Here is a 12,613-nt window from a genome sequence, read left to right on the forward strand (position 1 = left end):
TTAGGGTTTCCATATAAACTTGCTACAAATGTTAAATGCCCACCCAATTATAATTAGGCACCACCATGTGGATCAATTAAAAAATTACATTTCCTACTTAGGCCAATAAGAATAGATTAGATAAGATGCATTAAAGAAAGGGTTAATGAGAAGAGATAACTTGTAGAAGAAGTCACCACTTACCGAAAAAATGAGAAAATTCAAATGCAACAAAGAACCAATAAAAAAAGGGCATTATGCCACCTCCGCCACTTGCAAATAATTATAAAATTTAAATGATAATAAGACATAGAAAACTATCACAAACTTACTATTTTAATTTCTAATAACAAAATTTAATTATGTCGAGTGGCATATACAATGACATCAAGCATTCCTTCTATATGAATATGTCAAAAAAATATTTTGAGTAAACAAAAAAGATTGTGTAGCACTTAAAAATGAATTATAATAAAAAAATGAAATAAAAATAAGAAATTCCATTTGACATTTTGTTCTATTTAAAATAAAAAAATAAATTACCAAATGCCAAATGACATTTACAAAAGATCTTTCCCAAAATAATAGCTGACCAAAATAATAGGAAGCTAAATGACAAGACCAAAATAATAGACTTGAATTAATAGGACACAAAATAATAGCCCTGAAATAATTTCTTTGAAACTTTTTTTTTTGTTAAATATATTTTTGCATGGCGTTCATGCTTATTTTCTATAGGGAGCGAAGGAATTTGAAACAAATTTGTGGAATGTCAAGAGATATCAATTGGGAGATATGAGGAGCCTCTCACAAATTATAAAATAGAGGCTCCTCATTTCATTTTCGTTCTGTGTTTTTGCATGGAGGAAGAGGCAAAGAGTTTGGAGTGCTAGTTTTTTGCAAGTGAGATTTGTATTTTTTACTTTTTTATTTGTAATTTAGTTTTGCATTTAGATTTAGTTGTTTATTTCAATTTAGATTTAGCTGAGCACTTAAATTTAGATGTAGATTTAGTTGCTTATTTAAATTTAGATGTAGATTTAGTTTCAAAATTAGTTGCAATGTTCTACTTTGATTTAGATTTGAATGTAATAGTTTAGCCTTTCATGTTTGATTTAGATTTAGAATTGCATTCAAATTCTATTTGATTTATATGTTTGTAAATACTTTTCATTTGCATATTTTTAATGCGCATGATTTCAATTAGTTTTAGATTTGAATATTTCATACTAGTTTTACTTTTTTTATTTTTCAAAATAGTTTTGGTTTGCATATTTTAGATTTGTATGTTTCATAATAATTTCAATTTTGCACATTTTAAAATATTTATATTTGCATATGTCATAATTAAATTTTATCATTAATATGACTAACAATGCTGCCATGTCAATTAAATTTGTATTTTATTAAAGTTAATAATTTGTTCAAAATAAATTAACTAATTTGGTTTATATTTTGTCATTATTTAATTAGATTAAGTGTATATTTTATTTAAGTTTTTTTCATTAAATATATATAATGTTTATGTTTGTGATGTTTGAAAAGTGGAAGGCAATACTGCCATATTCAAACATCACAATCTAACTATTTTGTTTAAAATGGCTTTGATTTTTATTTATCTTATTTTGAGCATTATTCATTTCAAAAAATTATGCTAATTACTAATAATTTTTTATTCTAATTATTTCTTTATGTTGATGTTTGTTTAAAAGTGTGCACATTACTATTTGAACTATGGATGCCTTGAATAGAGAATCAAACATTATCAATACTAGCTTGACTACTTCAGTGGTGTCAAATGATTTCTTTGAGACTGATTTTGACAAGTGCCTACAAATGATTAAAGAGTGTACAACTATATTTAAAGTTGTGGAGAACACAACATTGTCAATTAATTATGTTGAGGAAATAGAAATAATGCAGATGGAAGATGCTGCAAAACTCTTGTGTGACACATCTGTAAAAGTGGATGAGTTTTCTTCAATGATAAAATAAGTTTTTCATGATCACCACTCAAATAAAAGGTAACAATATAATCCTAATAATTGAAGAATATGTCATGTATTTACACCACTATGGAGAAATATTTTGCATATAGTTCATTCTTGTCTTTGATTTTAGGTTTTTAGTTCTTCTAATGAGGTGTATTTGGAGTTGTTTCCTCATTGTTCTATGTAACTTTCAGAAAGAAGAGAACAAGATAAAAATGAATTGTTTTTGCAAAATATATCCTTAATTGATGTGGCTACTAAATATGTTAATTAAAAAGGACATTTTAGATATGTATGTTATATACTAGATTTAATATAAACCCCATATTCTAATTCTAAAAAATATCTTTATGCTAAGCATAACCCTTATTCCACTAACATTAATGGAAAATCATAACTCTGCATTGATATCCTTCACAATAGGCATATTTATTGAATATAATTCTTAATAATTGTGATAAAACTTGCATTAACATTGTTAAACATTCAACAATATATAATGTTCTCACATCGTTATGGAGAAATGTTTTCATTACAATTGATTCTTATCTATTCTTTCACACTTTTTACATCGTCTAAATAGTTGTGTTGGGACTTATAATTCTGCTTTAATGAACAAGATGCAATTAAATATTTTCCACTAGATTCAAGTCATATTTAAATCTCTATCCCAAATTTGACCATAGTTATACTCCAAATACTCTAACACTACACCTAAATCTCATACTCCCCTTAACCACATCTATTTTAGTGTAACACTTATCCACTATTAACCCTAACCATAGCATTAAGTGTTATATAAATGAAATTGTAAACCTTAGATCCTAAATCTAACCCTAACTCTATATGTGACTATACTAAGCATTTAGTAAACTATATACCTAACCTTAATCCTATCTGTAAATGTACTACTAACTAGCAATAATTTTATATTTTTAATAGGGAGAGGGTGAGAGAGGGGGGGGGGGGGAAGAGAGAGAGAGAGAGAGAGAGAGAGAGAGAGAGAGAGAGAGAGAGAGATTAGGGGGTTTATTTAAAGAGAAAGGAGGGAGATAGATTAGGGGGTATATCTTGAGAGAAATGAGGGAGAGAGATTAGCAAGTGTATCTAGAGATTAGGGAGAGAGAGAGAGATTAGAGGGTGTATTTAGTGAGAGGAGTGAGAGAGAGAGACTAGGGAGTGTAATCATCAACCTAAATCCTACACTAGCATAACTTTATCACTAATTGTAGCTTGAAACCTAACCCTAAACCTAACAATAACTCCAAGCCTAACCATAACCTAAATTATAACTCTAACCATAGTCCTACTCCGATCCCTAACCTTACCCATAATCAGAAGCCTATCACTAACTCTTATATTATGCATAACTATAATAATAAATCTAATTTAAATCCCTAACCCAAACACTACTCCTAATTATGACCCTAACTATTATCCTAACACCTAACATACTATAAGTGTGTCCCTAACCATAACCATAAATCTAACCTAAACTCTAAATCTAACCCAAATTAACTTATTATATGCATTACACTAAACCTAACTCTAACCCTAACCCTATCCATAACCTTAAACCTACGTTTGACTATAACCCTAATCATATACCTGATGCCAAGTCTAACTCTAGCCCTATCCATAATGTATCTATAGCAAAAATTATATAAATTTCTACTCATATCCATAACCCCATCCCATAATCATAAGCCTTTCTATAACTCTTACAGCATACCTAAGGATAATAATAACTCTATTTACTAACCTACCTCTAACTCTACTCCTAAACATTACCCTAATTGTAATCTTAACCCTTACCTTTTCATAAAATTTTTACTAATTCTAACTCTAAATCTAACCCTAATGCTAATCAAAAATCAAAGCCTAACCATATTTATAAGTGTAACTCTAAACCTAATCCTAACCCTAACTGTAAGCATATTTGTAACCTTAACTATAACTCTAACCATAGTCCTACTCGTATTCCTAACCCTACCCATAATCTTAAGCATACTCTTAACTCTTATATGATGTCTAACTATAAAAATAAATCTAATCTAAAATTGTAACCCTAACTCTACTGCTATCTATACACCTAATTAATAAGCTTAACACTCAGCCCATTGTAAGTGTGCTCCTAACCACAACTCTGAATCTAATTTTAAATCAATGAGTAATCATGGTCCTAACCCTAATTCTATGCATGACCCTTCACTTATTCTAAGTATGACCCTAACCCTAACTCTAGCCTTACTACTAATCACAAGTCTAACTCTAATACAATGCCTAACCCTACTACTAAGTGTTAGCCTTTCCCTAATCATAATTCCTAACCCTAACTCCACTACTAAATTTAAACCCTAGCCACAATTCTAACACATACCTTATCATAACTTTGTTTACTATTACTTTAATAAAAAATATTACTCTAATAATAATTCTAATCCAAACCCTAACCCTAACAATAACCATAGCCATAACCCTTGTTGTAAGCTTCACATTGATCCTTATTGTAACCATAATTCTATCCCTAACCATATTCCTAATGGTACATCTAACTACAACCCTACTTCTAACCCTAAGAAAACCCTAAAACTAAATATAAATCTAACTATCATAATAAGAATTACCTTATTGTATGCTTCACTCTAATCCTAACCCTAACCCTATCCCTAGCCCTAAACCTAAGTATTGTTGGAAAAATTGATGCTAATTATTGGTAAATAAGAGATTGATACTTGATGTTGATGGAGAACAAGGTCTTAACCAAGCTACAAAGTATGTGTGGAAGAGTTAGATCAACTGTTATATTGTCATTGGATTCAAGACATTTGGCATATTACTAATTCAAGCAAGTATAAATTAGCTGAAGGATGTGATGTTGAAGAGAGATTGAATGACAAAGTGAGAAGTTGTGATGACTGAAGTGATGTTGAGTATATTGAACTAATTGGGAAATTGAAGAATTGGTCTATGTGATATAGTATAAGGCAAGGTGTACCTAAGAAGGAGATGGACAAGCCCCAAAAAGATACAACACAACATATGTATAGAAGATATAATTACAAGAAACCACTTTATTATCAAAAGAGATTCAACTACACCCAATGTTTACCACACATTCTATTGGTGATGAAACAACTCACATGATAAAATATTCTATATGTCTGGCTCTAAGGCCTTTCTGGTTATGACTAGATACAATTTTAGATTATAGACCAAAGTAATACAAGCTCTATCTTCTTTTTTGAGAGTAACTCCACTTGCCTCTACCTCCTAAGACTCAAGGTCACTACATATATAGCCATTTGGAAACACAGGTCAAATTAGAGCTCACAATATCCAATAATAGGAAATGTACATTACATTATAGGCTGGCCCTCAATGAATTAATAACCAAATACATAATACACAAGATCACATTATGCAACCTTAGGAATAGGTCCAAAAATTAAATAATTTCCTAGATCCAAGAGTGCACAAGCTAACTCTTAAATATAGAACCTCACCAAATTAAATAACATGCATCATGTGAAGAACAATAAAGGAAAACATCACCCGAGAAGATGATGCATAACTTCTTCTAGTTGTCACATAGGATTATGCACACTTAGGATAATGATCCTTGATATGTACATATTATGAAGCCAATATAGTATAATTTGGAAATAAAAAATAAGGGTTTTCTAATTAAAACAATTAGATAGGTACTTGTGAACATAAAATAGTAAATATCTTTTGGTGGATGCAAGATTTCCAAAAACCCAAGGATGCTCCTACATTAGACACCCAAGGTGACAAAAGCTGTTTCATCAAGAATTATAAACATCTAAAATACTTTAGAGCATGAATCCCATGCTCATTCTTAATCCAAAAATCCTCTTCATCAATCAACACAAATTTTTTCTCAAATTCACCACTCCAATCAACTACATCATCATAAATCTCAGATATGCACTACTAATACTACAATTACTAGGATCAAATAAATCATACCCATTGCATGCCTTCATTTGATTAGGAATTTTCTTTATTTTCTAGCTACAAAATCAGGTAACTTCAAGTCAAACTATCTAGGAACCTCAATCACAGATTTTGTTATCTTCAAACTAAAATTTCTGAAATTACTTAGATTCTTTACTTTGATAACTTTCTCATCCTTCAAAGGAACCAAAACAAATTTCTTATAATTCTTTTCAACTGTAAAAATATCTTTCTAAAATCAGGTATAGCTCTTGTATCAAATTTCCAAGGTCTCCAAGTAAAATATAACAAGAACTCATGTCTATGACATCACACAATACTTCATCCTTAAAAGGTCCAATACTGAAATTAACAAGACATTGTTCTCTAACCTCACACTCAATGATCATCTTGAAGTCAACTGATACCATGAGGAGTAGGATGCTTCAATGAACAAAGTTTCCTAACCATCTCTTTAGAAACAATATTATATGTACTACCTCCATCCATAATAACTTTACAACATTTATCTCTAGAATTACAAATGGTTCAAAACACCTTCCTTCTTTGCACTAGTTCCACATCATGTTTAACCAACATAGTTCTTCTCATCAAAAGAGTTCTTCCAACTTTTGGTAGGGCCAAATCAAAATTAGAAGATTTTGATTTCTATTATTCCTATACTTCTAACTTCTATTTTTAAAATTTCATGTTAGGACATTCAAAATCTCAGTATCCATCCTTACCACATTAAAAAAGCTACCTCTGAAAACAAATTTCTTTTTTAGAAATAAGTTTCTTACCCTTATCAACCTTAGTAACTTTCTTACCTTGCTTTCTTCCCAATTTTTTTCAACCTTAAATGCATAAGGTTGATCATCTTCAATTGAACTAAATTTCAACATACTTAATTCATCCTAAACATTGAATTTCAAACCATCAACATATCTTACAACCTTTTGCTTAAAAGATTCATGATGTCTAGATCTAATTTGTATTTTGTAGAATTCTTCAGTATAAGTCTTCATAGACATATCTTTATGTTTCAAAATCTACAACTTCTTAAATAATCTAAGTTTATAGTCTTTAGCAATGAATTTAGTCTTCACTCTAAAAATCATGAGTTTCCATCTAGTAATCCTAGGTTCATCATTATCTTATCTAATTCTTGGTAATTCTTTCTACCATAATGTAGCATGACCTTTCAACTTAGTCTGTGCTAACCTAACTCTCCTTGGATCTATAGTATTTTAAATCTCAAAATAATCCTCAAGTTCATTAATCCAATATATCAATTCCCTAGGATCCAAAGAACTGGAATAATTTGAAACTTCCATTATATGACTCTTACCCATTTGTGCCACAACCTTCAACAATATTTCTTCTTTTGTAGGGATCTCTAATTTAGGTACTTCAAGATATTCAACAACTTCAACATATTCTTCTTCAACTTTAGGGTTCCTCCTCAAATATGTTCTCAAACCTTCTAGGGTTCATTGTTCTAGGTGACATACTAACTACAATAAGATGCAACTGTATGAAACCTCAACATTGTATGCACCACCAAGGATCAATAGGTGTGTAACAAGATTCTAAAAAAAGCTTAAGAAAATAGTCTATAATTATGAACCAAAACTTCAATCTTGCTTCCCACAATCAAGGAATAAAGTTTTCAAAATCTCTTTAAGATGATTCAAGATTAGATAAAAAACCATCATATCTAACTACCTCTTTCAAGTTACTAACATGATCAACCTTTTCTCAACAAGATCAAACCTTTAGCTATGATACCACTTTGACACAGTACAATATTACTGTGCCTCCAAAGGAGATGAGGAAGCCCCTGACAGATACAACACTACAAAAGTATACAAGATATAATTGCAATAAACCACTTTATTATCAAAAAATATTCAATTACATCTAATGTCTAGCACACATTCTACTGATGATGAAATAACTCACATAATAAAAAATACTATATGCTAGGGTGTAAGGACCTCCTAGTTATGATGAAATACACTTCTAGATTATAAACCAAAGTTGACTACTACAAGTTCCATCTCCTTGTTTGAGAGTAACTCCACTTGCCTCTTCCTTCTAAGACTTGAGGACACTACATATATAGCCATTAGGACACATAGATTGGCTTAGAGCTGACAATCTCCAATAATAGGAAACATGCATTACATTATAGGACTAGTCCTCAATGAAAAATTGCCCAAATACATAATACATGAGATAAAATGATGTGAACTCAAGTATAGGTCCATATTTTAACCAATTAATTAGATCCAAGACTGCATAAGATAAATTTTGAATATATAACTTCACCAAATTAAATACTAGGTATCTTATGAAGATCAATAAAGGAAAACAACACCTGATAAGATGAAGCATAACTTTTGCTAGTTGTTACATAGGATTATGCACACTTAGGATAATGATCCTTAATATGTCCAAAATATGAAGCCAATCTCACAGAATTTAGAAATAACAAACAATGGTTTGCTAATACAAACGGTTAGATAGGTAGCCATAAACATAAAATAGTAAACATATTTTAGTTGATGCAAGATTTCCAACAACCCATGGATGCTCGTATATCACTATGATAATATAATGTTGATTTTATTGTTTTACATAATTTCATGTAGTGTTGAGATGATGTATAGCAAGGTGGTTTAGTTTGAAGGAGTAAAGATAGAGAGTGAAAAGATGAAGAATCAGTAAGTCACACCAAACTAGAAAAGTTTCTTAGTAAATAAAGAGAAAGAAAAGGTTAAGTAAGAAGTCAAGGTTGACCGAGAAGAAGTCAAAGTAGTATTGATCAAAAAGATGAACAATATTGATCGAGTGAGGATGGTCATCAAGTGAGAAAGTCTTATGTTAACCAAGCGAGCACATTATTAATTGAGTGATGAAGGTACTCGATGAAGGAAGAACATAGTTCAATAAAGATGAACCATTTGTGAAAAGCTATGACAAGGAAGAAATTAAATGATGATTTGGATTATTCTAGAAGAATATAAGATAAGAACAACATTTGTTAAGGATATAAATGACAAGAATAATTCATATAAGATATGATGATGAAGAGTTGAAGTGTGTTTAGTGATCCAAGGTGATGCATAAATTCAAGGTTATTTTTTAAAATTATCAAGTGACTACATTCAATGTATATGAAATGGAAAATATTAATCTACGATCATAGTTAAGCAACATAATCTAACCAACAAGTTGAAGTGGAAAAAATATGTCAATTTAAGGAAGAGACAAGGAGGTAATTGTTTCTACTTTATTTTTTGGTTGATTTTATAGTCAAGGAATTGGAAATAGATTATACTGAGAAAATCTCTAGTGAAAATTGTACAAGTGTGAAGAAGTTAGAGTGATGACTAGTCAATGAGTAGAGATATTGAGCAGAATGGAAATTTGAACAAAGAAAGTGAGCAACATTTTTATCAGATCATTTGAGTGTTACTCTCTAACCATTATAGTAGAAAAGCTCTTAATTGAGTGGACTTAATAGTCTTAATTTGTAAATCCATTTGTATCATGACATTCCATTGAATGTTTATAAGTCGTTTAGATATGCCACTCATTGAAGGTTGATAAGGTCTAGATGATATTTGGTGAAAATCCCCTAACAAGGTCACACCTAGCAGTGTTTTTGTAACCTTTAATAAGGTTGGATATTAACTAATCTCATTTAAAAATAGTGAAATTATTTTGGATGATTGGTCCTAGGTGGTTTTTACCCCATTTGAGTTTCCATGATAAAAATCCTAGTTTTATTGTTTTATTCATGTTTTACTTGTTGTTTTGTTTTACTAATAAACATGTTAATATTCATCTAAGTTATTAAATGATGTTGATACTCAGTATATTAAGGAAATCTATTTAATGCATAAGGTTAATGAACATGAATGTGTTTACCAAGTTGATTTAATTTTAAGTTAAAGTTGATATAAGTTGGTGAGATTATTAAAGGGTCTATATGTTAATTGAGGAGAACTAACTCATACCTCTTTGAGTTATCTAACAATTGGTATTAGAGAAGATAAAGAAGGAGAAAGATAAAAAAATAAATAGATAAAGAAGGAGAGAGATACAAAATGATTTTTTTTCAAAGAGAGAAATAATGTGCCAAGGAAGAAAATGTGCTATGACATAAAATACTAAAGTAAAGGAGAGTACATGAGGAGATATGATGATAATTTATTTCCATACTATTTAAAGATGAATTTTGGTATGTGATGAAATATTTCATTATGTGTTTCCATAAATGGTAAAGGGAGAGATTGTTGAAACAACTGATGCTGATAATAACTGATTGTTATTCAAGAATGCATGCTATTTACAATGTTGGAAAGACAATCAAATTATCTATCTTCAATTTTCAAGATTCAAGGCTCTTGAAATATTTCAAGGCCCAAACATGCCCCAGAGACCTTTAAAAATGTCAATATATTTTGATACTTTCCCATTTCTAATTTTACTAGCCTCCTCTAGATAATCATGAGCCATGTTCTAATCATGACCTCTAGTTAGGTTTGCACCCTTTTTTGGGTTGAGATAGTTCTGGTGGTTAACTCTACCCCTATGCCACTAAAACCAATAAACCTTCGAATCACATCCTTCATGATCTTGTAGGGTTTTACCAACCATATGTACTAGTCATGCAATTTTCTCACCATGAACCTAACCCAATCTTTATGGAAGAATTTTAAAATATCCATGACATGATGCATAGTTTTCTTCTCCAAGAATTTATGTTCTTTCATCAAAACCCCATCTTCATAGAACTTCCCATATAGGTCACAAATGTATTTGTCACAAAGTTCTTGAATTTTGACCTTTAGATATGCACTTATGTCCTCAATAGGTAGAGCACCAATAGTGAGTAATGATAATTCTCTTTCCATATCTCTCTCATCCACCTTCAACAAAATAATTTCATACTCAAGATGCTTAGTTAACTTTTTGTCGACCATTATCACTCTGTTAATTTCTTCTACCATCTTGAATCTTGACTAGTAGTGGATAATCCTCTAATTGATCGACTCTGCTAACTGACACACTTATTAAGTTACCATTTTGCTCACTCAATTTGACACTGAATTCATTGAAAGATGACACAAAAAAAGGTAGGGTTATGCAAAATAGAAACCTCAAGATTTTCAATTCAAAAAATGGTAAATAATTGTTCTGTAGCCTATTTATAAAAAAATAGTAATGTTAGGGTTACAATAAGATTACAACAACAAACAAAGTATTTACCTACCGCTTAATCCATGCAATAATGTTTATGACCCATATATAAATGATCATAGTATTGTTGCTCACTTATCTTTCCATAGGTATACCACACTCACCAATACAACTAACACTTTTTCAGCTTTGACATCACAACAAGTGTTGCCAATTTAGACTTGAGGACTAGTGTAAGAATTTCCTTGAGAATATTGTTGGCATAAATAATTTAAAAGTTATCGATGAAGAAAACAACTTAAGTATTGCATTTCATTTGTTATATTGATTGTATTTGATGTCACATGCTTGGCATATTAATTCATTTTGTTACCAAATCTTTAGTAAGTATTTGTTAGAAATAGATAATATTGAGAGGGTGGGGTGGGGGGGGGGGGGGGGGGGGTGAATCAATATTCTATAAACTTTTTCCCACAACTGAATATTGTTAATTACTTTATAACTTGCATATGAAAGTAAACCAAAAATGCTGAATAGTAAATATAACCACGAACACAATGAACTCATAACACCATTATTTGTTAACTAGGGACTAGGCAAACCTTGGCCAAGGGAAAACCCCAGTGGGGATGATACCCACTAGATGATTCACTAAAAAATAGGATCCTCTTAAGGATATTGACCCTGTTAGGAGTTTATGAAGCACATATAGTGTCTCGAGTCCCTGTTAGGAGACTAGGCCTTGTTAAAAGCCTCAACCATACTAGGAGTTGCTTCAACCCTATTAGGAGTTGGTAGAACAAATACAATGTATGCAAGAAGAGCCCACTGCCCTAACATGCAATTATACAATTCAGTTCTTCACAAGAATAGATATACATACAATACTTGCTATTTTCTATACTTTGCACTTGTTTTGATCATACATATGAATTTGCATCACATAAGGCTTGACTTGGGCTTAACTGCTTCTTTGACCTTTATACTAGATGGTTCTTCTGTGTGCCTCATGGTAGCTAATTTTTCTTTAGATATGTATCAATTTATGGGGCTATTTCCTTCAAATTTTGGGCTATGCTTTTCCATGTCTAGTTGGTTCAACCTGTTAAGATGTTTATGACATCCCTTGTGTTGTTGAACCTTCATCTATATACTTCTGCGATGGACATCTTTTGAGACTCATTCATCCTTGGTCTCAACTTGATCAAAGAATCCTCCACCATCTTATCATAATCCTTTGTTCCTATACTCCTCCTGTCATTCAACATTTTCCTCAATTCTTTGGGTAATGACAACCCAACATCATATGTATTTATTTATATTATTCTTATGCTAGTCAATATAACCTTATAGCCTTTGTCTTATTTTCCATAGAAAATCTTAAAAATCTATTCTTAAGAATAGTGTAATCATGCTTGTTTACAAATTTATTCACAATTTCACTAATAGGAATTAGTTTAGATTTCTTC

Source organism: Cupressus sempervirens, chromosome 5, assembly GCF_028749045.1.
Source record: "Cupressus sempervirens isolate cs-2001-9-10 chromosome 5, ASM2874904v1, whole genome shotgun sequence".
NCBI classification, from domain to species: domain Eukaryota; kingdom Viridiplantae; phylum Streptophyta; class Pinopsida; order Cupressales; family Cupressaceae; genus Cupressus; species Cupressus sempervirens.